The following is a 16,869-nucleotide window of genomic DNA, read 5'->3' as shown; positions in this document are numbered from 1 at the left end:
GCTCAGTGGGGAAACGCCTGCTAATTAGAACCATTGCCACAGATTACAGTTGCCCAGAGAGAATGAAAAACATTTCAGCTTTCACCTTGCTTGAGTGCTTTGAGAATGTCTGGCAGAGCTATGCTAACCCATGAAATCTCTCCAGATTTATCACCAGATATTTTTTGTAATACTACTATTTTATTTACACTGGATGCATAGAAGCCAGTTCTATGGGTATTCGTGGGTGTTGAGCACTGCCATTACTGAGTGATCTCTTTCATTGTGTCCAGGGAGGGAAATAATTAGTATTGCGTTTGGTACCCTCAATCATTTTGAAATATTGATGTTTACAATTGGATGGAAGATTTCTTGAAAATAAATCCAATAAATCTTAGATTAGTGGTAGAAATCTTGGCACAAGTCTCCAAAGAGGCCCTTATAGCCAATTATACTGACAGCGAAGCGATAACCTTCCCCGCTGAAATTAGTGCAGCTTTACTACTAACTGAAGACGCTAGATATTTTACAGCACTGAGAACTAAACCATTCTCCCTTTTATCAGATGAAAACTCTACTATTAACTATGGAGCCCTTTTACTAAAGCTTAGTGCATGCTTAACTAACATTAGCATGGGTTAAGTGCCACATGAGTCATGACCCATAGGTTTAGCATATGCTAATTCCATTAGCGCATGCTATGCTTTAATAAAATTGCCCCTATATTTGTAAAAACATTTTCCATTTAAACAAAATTTGAAATTATTTGGTTTATTTAGAATAATTCAGTACTTCCCGATTGACTATATTAATCAACAAGATTGAAGTTTAACATTCCTGATTGTCCAAATTAATCTATCACGATTGAAGTTAATCCAACACCTTTTATTTTCTGATTATGAAAATGCACTTTCTATAACTGTATACCTAATCCTCTCTGTCTCTTCTACCTTAAATATGTATTTCTCTTCCGGAACTGGTGATCACCATTATGGAAAATGTAAGCCACATTGAGCCTGCAAATAGGTGGGAAAATGTGGGATACAAATGCTACAAATAAATAAATAAATATGGAGTTGATACCATTAGTTTATAGCAATGATGCTTCTTTAGTGCTGGAATGCTAATTAAAAATATGTGCTCTGAAGCTGTACAGTAAATGAGGGCAGATAAAGACCAGTATGGTCTATCGAAACTGTCCAGTAAGACGACTAGAGTTGTATGTGCAGCTTGTGCAGATTATACTCCTCCATGTTTTTATTTAGGGTTGTACCTTCTGCACTGACAGGTAACTCCCTCCTTCCCCCCAACATGCTTTTTTTGAAATGTGATTTTTAAGAAACAGCTTAAGGCTTTGATATTTCAGGAAGGTTATCAATAGAAATCAAACAAAATAAAAAAAGAAAATAAGATGATACCTTTTTTATTGGACATAATACATTTTTTTATTAGCTTTCGAAGGTTGCCCTTCTTCGTCAGATCGGAAATAAGCAAATGTGGTAGCAGATAGTATATAAAAGAGAAACATCAAAGCATTACTTTGACAGTCTGAAATTGTATGAGAGGGATATTAATAAGGAGATACTGAGAGCGCATGTAGGTTGAGACTGGTTCTCAGTTGCTGTTGTATAATAAGTCATGTGATGTTTTAATGTTTTATGGTGATATATTTGTCATTTTATTATGAATGTGATTTTGCCACACTGAACCCGCAAAAAGGTGGGAAAATGTGGGGTACAAATGCAATAAATAAATAAATAAATATGGAGTATGTGGAACACAAATATTTTTAATAAATAAAAATAGTTTTGCTTTGATTCCATCCTTTTGCTATATAGGGAACCTCTGTGTTGATCTCGCACCTTTTGAATTCCATCACTGTTTTTGTCTCCACCAAAAGGGCATTCCAGGTATCTGCCACCGTTTCAGTGAAAAAGTATTTCCTGATGTTACTTCTAAATTTACCTCCTTGCAGCTTCATTTCATGCTCTCTAGTTCTACAGCTTCCCTGTATTTGAAAAAGATTTGTTTGTTCATTAATACTTTTCAAATATTTAAATGTCTATATCATATTTCCCCTATTCCTCCTTTCCTCTAAGGTATACATATTCAGATCTTCAAGTCTCTTCTCATAGGTCTTCAGGTGCAGACCACATACCATTTCTGGTGCCTTCCTCTGAATCACTTCAAGCCTTTTTATGCTCGTCACAAGATACAGCCTCCAAATCTGAACACAACACTTACATAAGTACATAAGTACATAAGTAGTGCCATACTGGGAAAGACCAAAGGTCCATCTAGCCCAGCATCCTGTCACCGACAGTGGCCAATCCAGGTCAAGGGCACCTGGCACGCTCCCCAAACGTAAAAACATTCCAGACAAGTTATACCTAAAAATGCGGAATTTTTCCAAGTCCATTTAATAGCGGTCTATGGACTTGTCCTTTAGGAATCTATCTAACCCCTTTTTAAACTCCGTCAAGCTAACCGCCCGTACCACGTTCTCCGGCAACGAATTCCAGAGTCTAATTACACGTTGGGTGAAGAAAAATTTTCTCCGATTCGTTTTAAATTTACCACACTGTAGCTTCAACTCATGCCCTCTAGTCCTAGTATTTTTGGATAGCGTGAACAGTCGCTTCACATCCACCCGATCCATTCCACTCATTATTTTATACACTTCTATCATATCTCCCCTCAGCCGTCTCTTCTCCAAGCTGAAAAGCCCTAGCCTTCTCAGCCTCTCTTCATAGGAAAGTTGTCCCATCCCCACTATCATTTTCGTCGCCCTTCGCTGTACCTTTTCCAATTCTACTATATCTTTTTTGAGATACGGAGACCAGTACTGAACACAATACTCCAGGTGCGGTCGCACCATGGAGCGATACAACGGCATTATAACATCCGCACACCTGGACTCCATACCCTTCCTAATAACACCCACACTCTATTCGCTTTCCTAGCCGCAGCAGCACACTGAGCAGAAGGTTTCAGCGTATCATCGACGACGACACCCAGATCCCTTTCTTGATCCGTAACTCCTAACGCGGAATCTTGCAAGACGTAGCTATAATTCGGGTTCCTCTTACCCACATGCATCACTTTGCACTTGTCAACATTGAACTTCATCTGCCACTTGCACGCCCATTCTCCCAGTCTCGCAAGGTCCTCCTGTAATCGTTCACATTCCTCCTGCGACTTGACGACCCTGAATAATTTTGTGTCATCGGCAAATTTAATTACCTCACTAGTTATTCCCATCTCTAGGTCATTTATAAATACATTAAAAAGCAACTGGGGCTTCACCAATGACTTGTACAAGGACATTATCACCTCCTCCCTTTTTCTGGTTATGACTCTCTCTATTTAGCCTAGCATCTTTCTAACTTTGGTCACTGCCTTGTCAAGTTGTTTCACCAACTTGAGATCCTCGTACACTATCATTCCAAGGTCCTTCTCCTGGTCTGTGCACATCAGTCTCTCCTCTTATTGCATATAGCTCCTTTGGATTTCTGCACCCAAAATTCATCATTCTTCATTTCTTCACATTAAAGTTTAACTGACAAGCATTAATCCACATGTATAATTTTTGTCTATCACTTTTCATATTGTTCACTCTCTCTGGGGTGTCCACTGTCATCTGTAAAAAGGCAAACTTTCTTTCTAACCGTTTGGCAATATTGCTTACAAAGTCATAGAACAGAATCAGTTCCAGGACATACCCTGTTTCCCCGAAAGTAAGACATCCCCCGAAAATAAGACCTAGTAGAGGTTTTCCTGAATTGGTAGATATAAGGCCTCCCCCAAAAGTAAGACCTAGCAAATTTTTGTTTGAAAGCAGGGCCGCCCCCCCCCCCCCGAGGTCACCAGGCCCCCCCCCCTCCGTCGCTCCCGGAACTAACCTTAAACGCCTCCTTTCACCTTCGCAGCAAGCAGCAGCAGGGCAGACCTCGCCTTCCTTCCATGCCCCGCCCTCGCGGATGTTATGTCAGGCAAGGGCGGTACACGGAAGGAAGGAGTGGCCTGTCCTGCTGCTGCTTGCTGCGAAGGTGAAAGGAGGCGTTTAAGGTTAGTTCCGGGAGCGACGGAGGGCAGGCGGGCCAACCCCGATGCTTCCCGAAAAATAAGACAGCCCCTGAAAATAAGACCTAGCGCATTTTGGGGGGCAAAAATTAATATAAGACAGTGTCTTATTTTCGGGGAAACACGGTAGTAACATAGTACCATAGTAGATGATGGCAGAAAAAGACCTGCATAGTCCATCCAGTCTGCCCAACAAGATAAACTCATATGTGTATACCTTACCTTGATTTGTACCTGCCTTTTTCAGGGCACAAACCGTACAAGTCTGCCCAGCAGTATTTCCCACCTCCCAACCACCAGTCCCGCCTCCCATCACCGGCTCTGGCACAGACCGTATAAGTCTGCCCTCCACTATCCTCGCCTCCCAACCACCAACCTCTCTTCCCCCACCTGCTCCGCCACCCAATTTCGGCTAAGCTTCTGAGGATCCATTCCTACTGCACAGGATTCCTTTATGCACATCCCACGCCTGTTTGAATTCCGTTACCGTTTTCATCTCCACCACCTCCCGCGGGAGGGCATTCCAAGCATCCACCACCCTCTCCGTGAAAAAATACTTCCTGACATCTTTTTTGAGTCTGCCCCCCTTCAATCTCATTTCATGTCCTCTCGTTCTACCGCCTTCCCATCTCCGGAAAAGATTTTTTTGCGGATTAATACCTTTCAAGTATTTGACTGATCCCTGAGACATTCTATTAAAAACGTGTGTCCATATATAGTTCCTACTGAGTTATAGAAACGTACTGAAATTGTTTTCCAAGCATCTTTCTTCTAGATCTCCTCTATCATGTTTTGATAGCATCTTCCCCATACTGTAGCAGCATTCAGCCTGTATGCACAGAAGATGTTACACTGGCATCTGTTATTAAATATGATCTTCTTATATCCTTTACACTAGAAACTACATCAAAAATAATTCCCAGTGGTGACTAAATTATATATTATAATTCTCAAGTTACTGATACTCATTCTGATTGTTTTCAGATATACTGTATAGCAGCCTCTATAATTGGTATTTTTATCTTGAAAACTGCAATTTCCCAATTATGGTTTGTAGATGAATATTTTCTTTTCCTGGATGATACATCTGGTTTTAGATCTGGACCAGTTACAGTGATCTTGGGTGTCCTGCATTGAAGTCCCCCTCCCCGGTTAGCTGGTGAGTTACAGAATAAAAAACTTCACTTGCAAGAAAGAGTTAGAATTCAAGAACAAAAAACAAAACAAAACCTGACAATCAATTTGGAACATAAAACTTTACATGTTCTAGCCTATAATCCTCATCTTACTAGGGATGTTGAGCTAGAAATTGGAATGGTAAGGTTACGATGTTCACAGTTGTGCCAATATTTTGCAAAAAAAACTCTGCCAAACATAACCCTCCCCCCCCCCCCCCCCCCAATATTCAGCCAGTGGCAGTCAGCAGTTTTTTAAACGCTGATCATCACAGGCTAAATTATCCCCCGGTATTCAGTGTCGGGACATGTGTGGGCACCAGCACTGAATATTGGGGGATAATTTGGGGCGTGCGTGCTGCCAGAGGTAATGATGGCCTGGCTGAATATTGGGCCGCTCTGACCCAATTAACGTTTTATTAATGGGGTTTTTTTTTCAAAAAATAAAAGCACCCAAGCCCTGTCTCAATGTCCCCTATTTCCTTTCTTCCCTCCCCCTGCATATTAAGTCCCTCCCCCTGCAAGACCCTGGGCTTAGGGGGCTTACCTACATTCCTGGAGGTTCAGTGGGATCATTGGGAACAGCAGCACAGATCTCTCAATACTGCTCCTTGCGATGCCTAGGGAAAATGGCTGCCATGACCTCTCACGGTAGCTCATGGTATTAGGCGCCCCAAGGGCAGGAGCGAGAGAGTTATGCTCCTGCCCCCAATGACCCCGCTGGACTACCAGGGATGTAGGTAAGCCTGGGGCCTTACTTTCACCATTGGGGGAAGGCGGGGGTGATGGAGTGTCTTGCGGGGGGAGGGCCTTAAAGCATGAGGGAAGGAAGGGAAGGGGGACATTAGGATGGAAGGGGGCTCAGGGGCTTTTTTGTTTTACACTGAACAAAAAAATTATGGGGGTGCCGGCCCAATAGTCAGAGCCGGCACCTGTATAGCTAAGTGGCCTTACTTAGGATAGATCTAGAGCTCTCCTAATTGAAGCCGCTTAGCTATGTGGGTGCTGGCACTGAATATTGCCAGCAGCTGCATAACTTAGGGCTCCTCCACAGTGCTGCCCCTGACCAGCCCACTTTTTGTTTGGGCGGTCTCAGGGGATATTCAACAGCACTGTCCGGTTAAGTGCCGCTGAATATCCCCGGTTAGACTCCTGCCTCAATATCATCCTCAAAGTCTTTTGTAAAACATATATATGAATATGTTTATGTTCATTTTGGACTTATTATGGGGCTCATTTTCAAAACAAAAAAAGTCCAAAACGTCCAAATCGCTATTTTTGAAACACATATTAAAGATGTTTTTCTATGCAATTCGTTTACAGTGTGTCCAAATCACAAGGTGGGGCATGTCAGGGGAGGGATTTGGGTGTTGCCACAACCTGGACTTTTTTCTGCCATTATGGAACAAAGTAAAAAATGTCCAGGGCTAAAAGTTAGATGTTTAGTCTAGATCTGTTTCAATCACAACTCAGTCACAAAAAGGTGCCTTAAATGATCAGATGACCACTGGAGGGATTAAGACATACCCCCTTACTCCCCCAGTGTTCACTGATCCCCTCCCACCCCTCCAAATATGTGAAAGAAACAGGACATGCCAGCCTGTATGACAGCATCAGATATTATGGCCAGAACAGGAACCAACAAGGGGGGGAGCTGTTTTGGATCTAGTCCTTAGTGGAATGAAGAATGGAAGAAGTAACAGTGGCGAGTCTGTTGGGAAGCAGTGATCATAACATGATCAAATTTGAGTTAATAACTGGAGTGAAGACACTAAGGAAATCTACTGTTACAGCGGTTAAAACTGAACGCAGAAAAAACTCAATGTCTAGTTCTCACTTCCCAATATAACACAAATAACTACCCTACTATAACTACACCTTACTGCACACTTCCAGTCTCAGAAAATCTGAAAATTCTCAGAGTCACTATTGATCGAAACCTCACACTCGATACCCATGTGAAGAATACAACGAAAAAAATGTTCCACTCGACGTGGAAACTCAAAAGAATAAAACCTTTTTTTCCAAGAAACATCTTCCGCACCCTAGTACAGTCATTGGTGTTAAGTCATCTGGACTATTGTAACGCTCTATACGCAGGCTGTAAAGAACAGACCATTAAAAAACTCCAAACAGTACTAATACTACTACTACTATTTAGCATTCTATAGCGCTACAAGGCATACGCAGCGCTGCACAAACATAGAAGAAAGACAGTCCCTGCTGAAAGAGCAGCAAACAGCTCAGAACACCGCAGCCAGACTCATTTTTGGAATACCTAAATATGAAAGTGCGAAGCCCCTAAGAGAGAAACTGCATTGGCTCCTGCTCAAGGAACAAATTGAGTTCAAGATCTGCACGACTGTACACAAAATCATTCACGCAGATGCCCCACTATATATGCTAAACTTAGTGGACTTACCGCCCAGAAACGCCAAAAGATCGGCCCACAAATTCCTCAACCTGAACTTCCCCAGCTGCAAAGGAATGAAATACAAACAAGCTTGTGCTACTACCTTTGCGTACAAAAGTACACAGTTATGGAACGCACTACCTATGGCACTGAAAACCATGAATAATCTAACCAGCTTTTGCAAATCTTTGAAGACACATCTCTTCAACAAAGCCTACAAAAGACACCCTTAAGGATATAAATCACCCCTTAAAGTACCCAAACACATCAAAAACACCTCTCATACGACATTACCTTACACATCTCCATCTAAACCACCTCATACCTTCAGCTTATTATTGACAGTATTTAAGATCATGTAATGTGGGGTACAAATGCAATTAAAAAATAAATAAATAAATAACGTTCAAAAGGGCAACAAAGATAATATGAGGAAAAATGGGTTAAAAAAAAAAGGTAAAAGGAGTAGCTATTAAAGTTAGGGCTTTAATTCAAGTATGGACAATGCTTAAAAATACCATCTTGGAAGCCCAGACCAGATATATTCCACATATTTACAAAAATCAAAAGTGGAAAGAAAAGCAAATAACAGCATGGTTAAAATGTGAAGTAAAAGAGGCCATTAGAGCCAATAGAACATCTTCCGCCAGGGTCGCTTTACTCATACTACCCCTCTCCTCAAGTCGCTTCACTGGCTCCCTATCCGTTTTCGCATCCTGTTCAAACTTCTTCTACTAACCTATAAATGTATTCACTCTGCTGCTCCCCAGTATCTCTCCACACTCGTCCTTCCCTACACCCCTTCCCGTGCACTCCACTCCATGGATAAATCCTTCTTATCTGTTCCCTTCTCCACTACTGCCAACTCCAGACTTCGCGCCTTCTGTCTCGCTGCACCCTACGCCTGGAATAAACTTCCTGAGCCCCTATGTCTTGCCCCATCCTTGGCCACCTTTAAATCTAGACTGAAAGCCCACCTCTTTAACATTGCTTTTGACTCGTAACCACTTGTAACCACTCGCCTCCACCTACCCTCCTCTCTTCCTTCCCGTTCACATTAATTGATTTGATTACTTTATTTATTTTTTGTCTATTAGATTGTAAGCTCTTTGAGCAGGGACTGTCTTTCTTCTATGTTTGTGCAGCGCTGCGTATGCCTTGTAGCGCTATAGAAATGCTAAATAGTAGTAGTAGTAGTTCAAAAAATGTAAAAAGGATCTGAATGAAGACAACAAGAAGCAGCATAAGCACTGGCAAGTTAGATGCAATGCACTGATAAAGAAGGCTAAAAGAGAATTTGAAAATAAACTTGCCATTGAGGTAAAAACTCATAGTAATAACTTTTTCAGGTATATCAGAAGCAGAAAACCTGTGAGGGAATCAGTGGGACCGTTAGATCATCAAGGAATAAAAGGGGCATTCAGTGAGGACAAGACCATAGCAGAGAGACTGAATAAATCCTTTGCTTTGACCTTTACTGAAGAAGATGTAAGAGGTCTACCTGTGCCAGCAATGGTTTTCAAGGGTGGCAATACATAGGAACAGAAACACATTTCGATGAACCTGGAAGACATATTCAGCTAAATCACAAGTTGAAGAGTAGCAGATCACCTGGACAGGATGGTAAACACACCAGGGTACTGAAAGAATGCAAACATGAAATTGTTGATCTACTATTACTGATCAGTAAACTGTCATTAAAATTTTCCACGGTACATGAAGATTGGGAGTGGCCAATATAATGCCAGTTTTTAAAAAGGGTTCCAGGGATGATCCAGGAAATTATAGATTCTGACTTCAGAGCTAGGCAAAATGATAGAAACTATTATAAAGAATAAAATTATTGAACACATAGACAAACATGGTTTAATAGGACAAAGTTAATTAATATGGATTCATCCAAGAGGAATCTTGCCTTACCAATTTGCTTCATTTCTTTGAAGGAGTGAATAAATACGTGGATAAAAGAGAACTAGTTGATGCATTATACCCAGATTTTCAGAAAGTTTTTGACAAAGTCCCTTATGAGAGACTCCTGAGAAAATTTTAAAGCCATGGGATAGGAGACAATGAGGCATATTTTCAAAGCACTTTGGGAGGCTAAGTTCCATAGGTTTCTATGGAACTTTGGAAGGCTAAGTGCTTTGAAAATATGCCTCAATGTTCTCTGGATTGGGAACTGGTCAATAGATAGAAAACAGAGGACAGAGTTAAATGGTCATTTCTCTCAATGGAGGAAGGTGAATAGTGGGGTGCCGCAGGGATTTTTACTGGAACCAGTGCTAACCATTCGTGCCACTTCATACTTCAAAGATTTCAAGACTGCTATAAAAACCTGGCTCTTTAATCAAGCTTTTAATGTTCCCTGATTCACTATGGGGCCCTTTTACTAAAGGGTTGCCACGTGGCAACCTGGAACTACCACAGGTCCAATGTGGCCGCCGTTGATAGTTCCGCCTCGAGCTCATGCCATTTCCGGTGCTACAGAAAATAATTCTATAATTTCTAGAATGAGTTACCACAGGAGCCCTTACTGCCACCTCAGTGGTTGGCAGTAGGTGCTCCCCTTGCATGACCACGTGGTGAGAATAATCTTACTGCATAGCCAGGGGCTTTTTTCTTGCTGCGGTAAAAAGGACCCTGGTACATGGCAAAAATGGCCTCTACCACTACTACTACTACTACTACTACTTAGCATTTCTATAGCGCTGCCAGGGTTACGCAGCGCTGTACAAGTTTAAACATGGGGAAGGACAGTCCCTGCTCAAGAGAGCTTACAATCTAAGGTAAAAACTATGTAGTCAGTGTAGGTATCAGGAATGGGAAGGTGGTTAGGCACCAAAAGCAAGGGAGAAGAGATGGGCCTTGAGTAAGGACTTGAAAATGGGCAGGGAGGGCGCATGGCGTATGGGCTCAGGAAGTCTGTTCCAGGCATAAGGTGATGCGAGGCAGAAGGGGCGGAGTCTGGAGTTAGCGGTGGTGGAGAAGGGTACAGAAAGGAGTGATTTGTCCTGAGAGCGGAGGTTACGGGTGGGAACATATGGGGAGAGGAGGGTAGAGAGGTAATGGGGGGCTGCAGATTGAGTGCACTTGAAGGTCAATAGGAGAAGCTTGAACTGTATACGGTAGCGGATCGGGAGCCAGTGAAGCAACTTGAGGAGAGGGGTGATATGAGAGTATCGGTTCGCGCGGTAGATAAGACGTGTGGCGGAATTTTGGACAGATTGAAGGGGGGATAGGTGGCTAAGCGGGAGGCCAGTGAGGAGAAGGTTGCAATAGTCAAGACGAGAGGTAACAAGCGAGTGGACGAGGGTTCGGGTGGTCTGTTCAGAGAGGAATGGGCGAATTTTGCTAATATTATAGAGGAAGAAGCGACAGGTCTTAGCTGTCTGCTGGATATGGGCAGAGAAGGAGAGGGAGGAGTCAAAAATGACTCCGAGATTGCGGGCTGAAGAGACGGGGAGGATGAGGGCGTTGTCAACAGAGACAGAAAGTGGGGGAAGAGGAGAAGAGGGTTGGGTGGAAAGACAAGGAGCTCAGTCTTTGCCACTACCACAGGTCCCTTTTTACTGCAGCTTGGTAAAAGGACCCCTATAGCAGGAATCACATTCAGGACTCACAGCCTTTCTTCCTCTACCCCTCCTTCTCTCCCTTTTCATTCTCACCCTCTTCTCTTCCCTTTTGCCTTCTACGAACCTTCCTACTTGCTTCTCTATTGCTTGTGCTTAATTCTTATGGGTGTATGATTTATTCCTTTCCTATCTATATCGTAATTCCATTCTGCCTATCTATCATAGGCGTAGTTTGACTGTTTCATTTTGGGGGGCAAAGAATGGGCGGAGCATATTAGCATATCATTTGCATATATACATATGCAAATGAATATGCTAATGTGGAGGAAGGAATTGAATTTACAGGCAAAATATCATAGATGCACATTTCAAAAAGCTGACACATTTCAATTAATAATTATGAATAAAATACTTTTATCTACCTTGTTGTCTGATCATTTAGTTTTTCTATTCGCTTTGGTCCCAGTGTCTTCTGTTTTATTCAGTGTCTTCTTTCCAGTAGGCTTCCCTCTGCTCCCCACCCCTCGCAGTCCCATCCATCTCTTGCTCCTTCCCTCTGCTCCCCACCCCTCGCAGTCCCATCCATCTCTTGCTCCTTCCCTCTGCTTCCCCCCCCCCCCAGTCCCATCCATCTCTTGCTCCTTCCTTCTGCTCCCTACCCCTCCCAGTCCCATCCATCTGTTGCTCCTTCCCTCTGCTCCCCACCCCTCGCAGTCCAATCCATCTCTTGCTCCTTCCCTCTGCTTCCCACCCCACCCAGTCCCATCCATCTCCTGCTCCTTCCCTCTGCTTCCCACCCCACCCAGTCCCATCCTCTCCTGCTCCTTCCCTCTGCTTCCCACCCCTCCCAGTCCCATCCATCTCTTGCTCCTTCCCTCTGCTTCCCACCCCTCCCAGTCCCATTCATCTCCTGCTCCTTCCCTCTGCTTCCCACCCCTCCCAGTCCCATCCATCTCTTGCTCCTTCCCTCTGCTTCCCACCCCTCCCAGTCCCATTCATCTCCTGCTCCTTCCCTCTGCTTCCCACCCCTCCCAGTCCCATTCATCTCCTGCTCCTTCCCTCTGCTTCCCACCCCTCCCAGTCCCATTCATCTCCTGCTCCTTCCCTCTGCTTCCCACCCCTCCCAGTCCCATCCATCTCTTGCCTCCTTCCCTCTGCTGTCCCACCCCTCCCAGTCCCATTCATCTCCTGCTCCTTCCCTCTGCTTCCCACCCCTCCCAGTCCCATTCATCTCCTGCTCCTTCCCTCTGCTTCCCACCCCTCCCAGTCCCATCCATCTCCTGCTCCTTCCCTCTGCTCCCCACCCCTCCCAGTCCCATCCATCTTCCCTCTGCCTCCCCCCCCCCCCGCGAGGTCCAAGATGGTGACTCCGTTTACCCCCTCTCTTCCTCCCTCCAGTGCAGGCAACAGTCTTCAGCTTTTTCAGCGTTCCTGGCAGCGGTAGCGATGTACACGCTGCCTTCGGTCTGCCCCGGAAGCCTTCTCTTCAAGTTCATGTTCCCACCTATGCGGGAACAGGAACTTGAAGAGAAGGCTTTGGGGCAGAGCCAAAGGCAGCGTGTACATTGCTACCGCTGCCAGGAACGCTGGAAAAGACTGCTGCCTGCGGCGGAAGGAGGGAGGGAGGGAGGAAGAGAGAGGGGTAGACAGACACGCTCCTCTCCGTCCGCTACTTCCGCTTGGCTTCCCTGCCCTCTCTGTCTGCATCCCGCCTTCCTCTGACGTCAGAGGAAGGCGGGATGCAGACAGAGAGAGCAGGGAAGCCAAGCGGATGGAGAGGAGCGCGTGCGTGCATGTGTTTTTTTTTTTTTAACTAATGGCGCGGCGGCGCCTCATCGTCGTTTGGGGGGGCATGCCCCCCTCGCCCCCCCAGTCTACGCCTATGCTATCTATGTACCCTTAGTTTTGGTAAATTGCTCAGGTCTACAAGTTAGGTTGAGCAATATAGTAAATTCTAATAAACTATGGTCTGGAAATGGGAATAATGAGTGAGGTGATTACATTTTCAGATGTCACAAAACTATTCAAAATTATTAAATCTCATGCGGACTGTGAGAAATTGCAGAAGGACCTTAGAAATTTAGAAGACTGGGCATCCAAATGTCAGAGGAAATTTAATATGAACAAATGCAAAGTGATGCACATTGGGAAGAATAATTCAAATCAGTGTTACTTGATGCTAGCTTCCACATTAGGAGTCAGCACCCAAGAAAAAGATCTAGGTGTTTGTGGACAATACATTGAAATCTTCTGCTCAGTGTGTGGTTGCAACCAATAAAAGCAAACAGAATGCTGTGAATTATTAGGAAAGGGACTGAAATAAGACAACAAATATTATACTGCCTTTGTACTGCTCTATGGTGCCACCTCACCTTGAGCATTGTGTGCAATTCTGGTTGCCATATATTTAAAAAATATATAGTTGAATTAGAAAAAGTCCATAGGGTGACCAAAATGATTAAGGGGAGAGAACTCTTCTCGTATGAGGAAAGGCTTATGAGGTTAGGGCTCTTCAGCTTGGAGAAGAGACAACTGAGGGGAGATATGATAGAGGTCTACAAAATACTGAGTAGAATAGAACAGATAAACGTAAATTGATTATTTACTCTTTCAAAAAGTACAAACACTAGGGGACACTCCATGTAGTTATATGGTAAAAATTTTAAATGAATAGGAAAACATTTTTTTTTTACTCAGGAGGACCCAGGCCCATATCCCACTCTACCTGTTACACTTGTGATGTGATCCCTCCCACACTTCCCTGAAACCTACTGTACCCATATAAAGGAGAACCCTCCACCCATACGGGCTATTGTAGTGGTGTTCAGTTGGGTACAGTAGGTTTTAAATGGATTTTGGAGGGCTCAGCATATAGTATAAGGGGGTAACAATGAGATGTGTACCTGGAAGCTTTTATTTAAAGTCCATTGCAGTGCCCCCTAGGGTACCTCATTGCGCTTCTGGAATGTCTGTGTGGCTTGATTTTCTATGTTTTCACTTGGACTTTTTTTTTTCCGAAAATGGCCCAAAAAGATAAACACACAGAGCATATGTGGCCATTTTCAAAAAAAAAAAAAAAGATAGACATTTTGCTGTTCCGAAAATGGTCATATTTCCTATTCAGATTTGGGACATTTAGTGCAAAACTTCCAAAGTCTGACTTACCAAAAATACCACTCCATATCTTTTTTTAGATGCAGTGACCAGAACTGCATACACTATTTGAGGTACGGTCGTACCATAGGATGATATAAGGGCATGTCCTCATTTTTGGTTTCTATTTATTTCCTAATAATGCCTAACATTCTATTTGCTTTCTACCGCTGCACACTGAGCAGAGGTTTTGAAGTATCATCAATGATGACACCTAGATCCTTTTTCTGGGTGGCAACTCCTAATGTGCAACCTTGCATCATGTAACTATGGTTTGGGTTCCTCTTTCCCAAATGCATCACTTCGCACTTGCTCACATTAAACGTCATCTGCCATTTTGATGCCCGATCACCCAGTCTCCAAATCTCGTAAGGCCCTCTTGCAATTTTTCACAATTCTCTTGTGATTTAACAACTTTGAGTAACTTTGTGTCATCAGCAAATTTAATTACCTCACTAGTTATTCCCATCCCTAAATTTTTTATTAGTATGTTAAAAAGCTGCAGTCCCAGCACAGAGCCCTGGGAAACCCCACTATCTACCCTTCTCCATTGAGAATACTGACTAGGAGCTGGTTTCTATTTAAAGTTTCCTTGAAAGTGTATTATTAGATTTAAGAACAGGAAATATGTTTTCATTGACCCTTCTCACTTGTCTGCTTTTATTTCTATCATTTGCATCATCATGGTGCTGTTAGTTATATTAATCAAGAATTGGCTTGTTCCTGTAGCACATTTCTCCTTAATTTTCCATTTTCTTTAAAAACGTTTTATTGGGAAGGAAAATCCTGAGCATCTTTGTATTGATTCCTCCTCTATACTGGACTAAGGGCCCTGTTACTAAGCCATGTTGTAGGTGTGCTAATGACACCCATAAATTCCTATGGGTGTCTCTAGGGTTAGTAAATGCTAATTTTTAGCAGGTGCTAAAAACCCTAATGCACCGTAGTAAACAGGGCCCTAAGTACGGGCTGCAGGAGAGAGATGATATTTGCTTGAAATGTTCCCTCTAAGCTGAGCAGGAGTCCTCTATCTACAGTCCTGCCAGTGGGGGGGGGCGCTGTTTCCACTATCACATTTTCAATAGTGAGGGACAGGCAAGCTCTGCAGGACTCCAGGGAACCTCCCTCTCCCTAGCAATTGAAAACACAATATTGAAGCACCACCTCCTACTGGTAGCAATGTACTTGGAGGACTCCTGCTCAGTTTAGTGGGAACAGTGCTTGCTTGTTATTTATTTTCTCCTATTTCTTTCTTCTTTTTCTCTCGCTGTATTCCAATAGTTTTGCACAAAATTTTCTTGATATGTTAATAATACATTTTTTAAAGGGAATTTAAAAAAAAATGCCCAAGACCAAAGCCCACAAGCAGGAAACATTAAATATTGTACTGTACCCACAGCTCCCTCTTTCTGTATACTGCACCAAATGTTAGGCATCAATTTGGTATGTAACTTCCATGCTGCAATGACAGATATGTGAAAAGGCAGGTATATGTGTAAACGTACTTAGGAGCTATTTTGTAGTTTGGCATCTGAGGCAGGACTGAGATGCCCCCCCCCCCCCCCCCCCCCCCGGGCCAAGTTCCGGCATCTTTCCCTTCTTTCCTCCACCCTATTCCCTGAGTTTATCTTCTTTCTTCATGTTCCAAAAGCCGGTGACGGCAGCAATTCCCATGTGCTGCCCTGCCGCCAGCACCGGCCTCTCTCTACTGTGGCCGCCTCTGAGGAAACAGGAAGTTACATCAGAGAGGTGTTCTCAGTAAAGAGAAGAGGCAGGTGCCGGTGGCAGGACAGCATATGGGAATCGCACCTGCTACACTGGCTTTTGGAAGAAAGAAGGTAAACCTGGGGAATGGGGTGGAGGAAGGAAGGGGGAAATGCCGCTCCCGAAGAGTGCCGCCTGAGGTCCCTACCTCAGGTGGTCTAATGGTCAGGCACCCCTGCACCTAACTCCAAGAAGCATTTATGTTGAGGGGCACGGGCGAGCCATGGCTGTGTTCTCCAAGCGATGCACTCAACTTTTGAATACTGTGAGTTACGCAGGATGCAACATTTAGGAACATGCATGCTACACCTGCTATTGACATGCCATCAAACTGAGCGCACTGTGAGGGCTCAGGATAATAGGTGAGGAAGTTGCCAGGGCAAGGAGCAGGAAGGGAAGGCGTCCCTTTGAAAACTTAAACTACAAGTCCCAGGTTCCTCGGGTAGATGGCCCACCCCTTCTCATAGATACAAGCATTTTATTTCCTCTGAGAGGGAGGAAGACTACAGTTCCCAAGAGCCTCTGCATAAAACTCCAGATCCTATTAGGGAGGAGAGTAAGAACTACAGGTCCCAGGCTCCAGGTGAGGAGGGTGGGAACTGGTTCAGACAGGATAATCAGCAGGATTTGGAACAGCTGGGGGACATATAAGGAGAAGAGCTGATGGACTGGCAGCCAGAGGCAGGAGAGGAGGAATTGTCCCAAGCGGTAGAAGCAGCTGGGATTGAAC

Source organism: Microcaecilia unicolor, chromosome 9, assembly GCF_901765095.1.
Source record: "Microcaecilia unicolor chromosome 9, aMicUni1.1, whole genome shotgun sequence".
Lineage (NCBI taxonomy): Eukaryota > Metazoa > Chordata > Amphibia > Gymnophiona > Siphonopidae > Microcaecilia > Microcaecilia unicolor.
Note: the sequence above shows the minus strand (reverse complement) of the source record.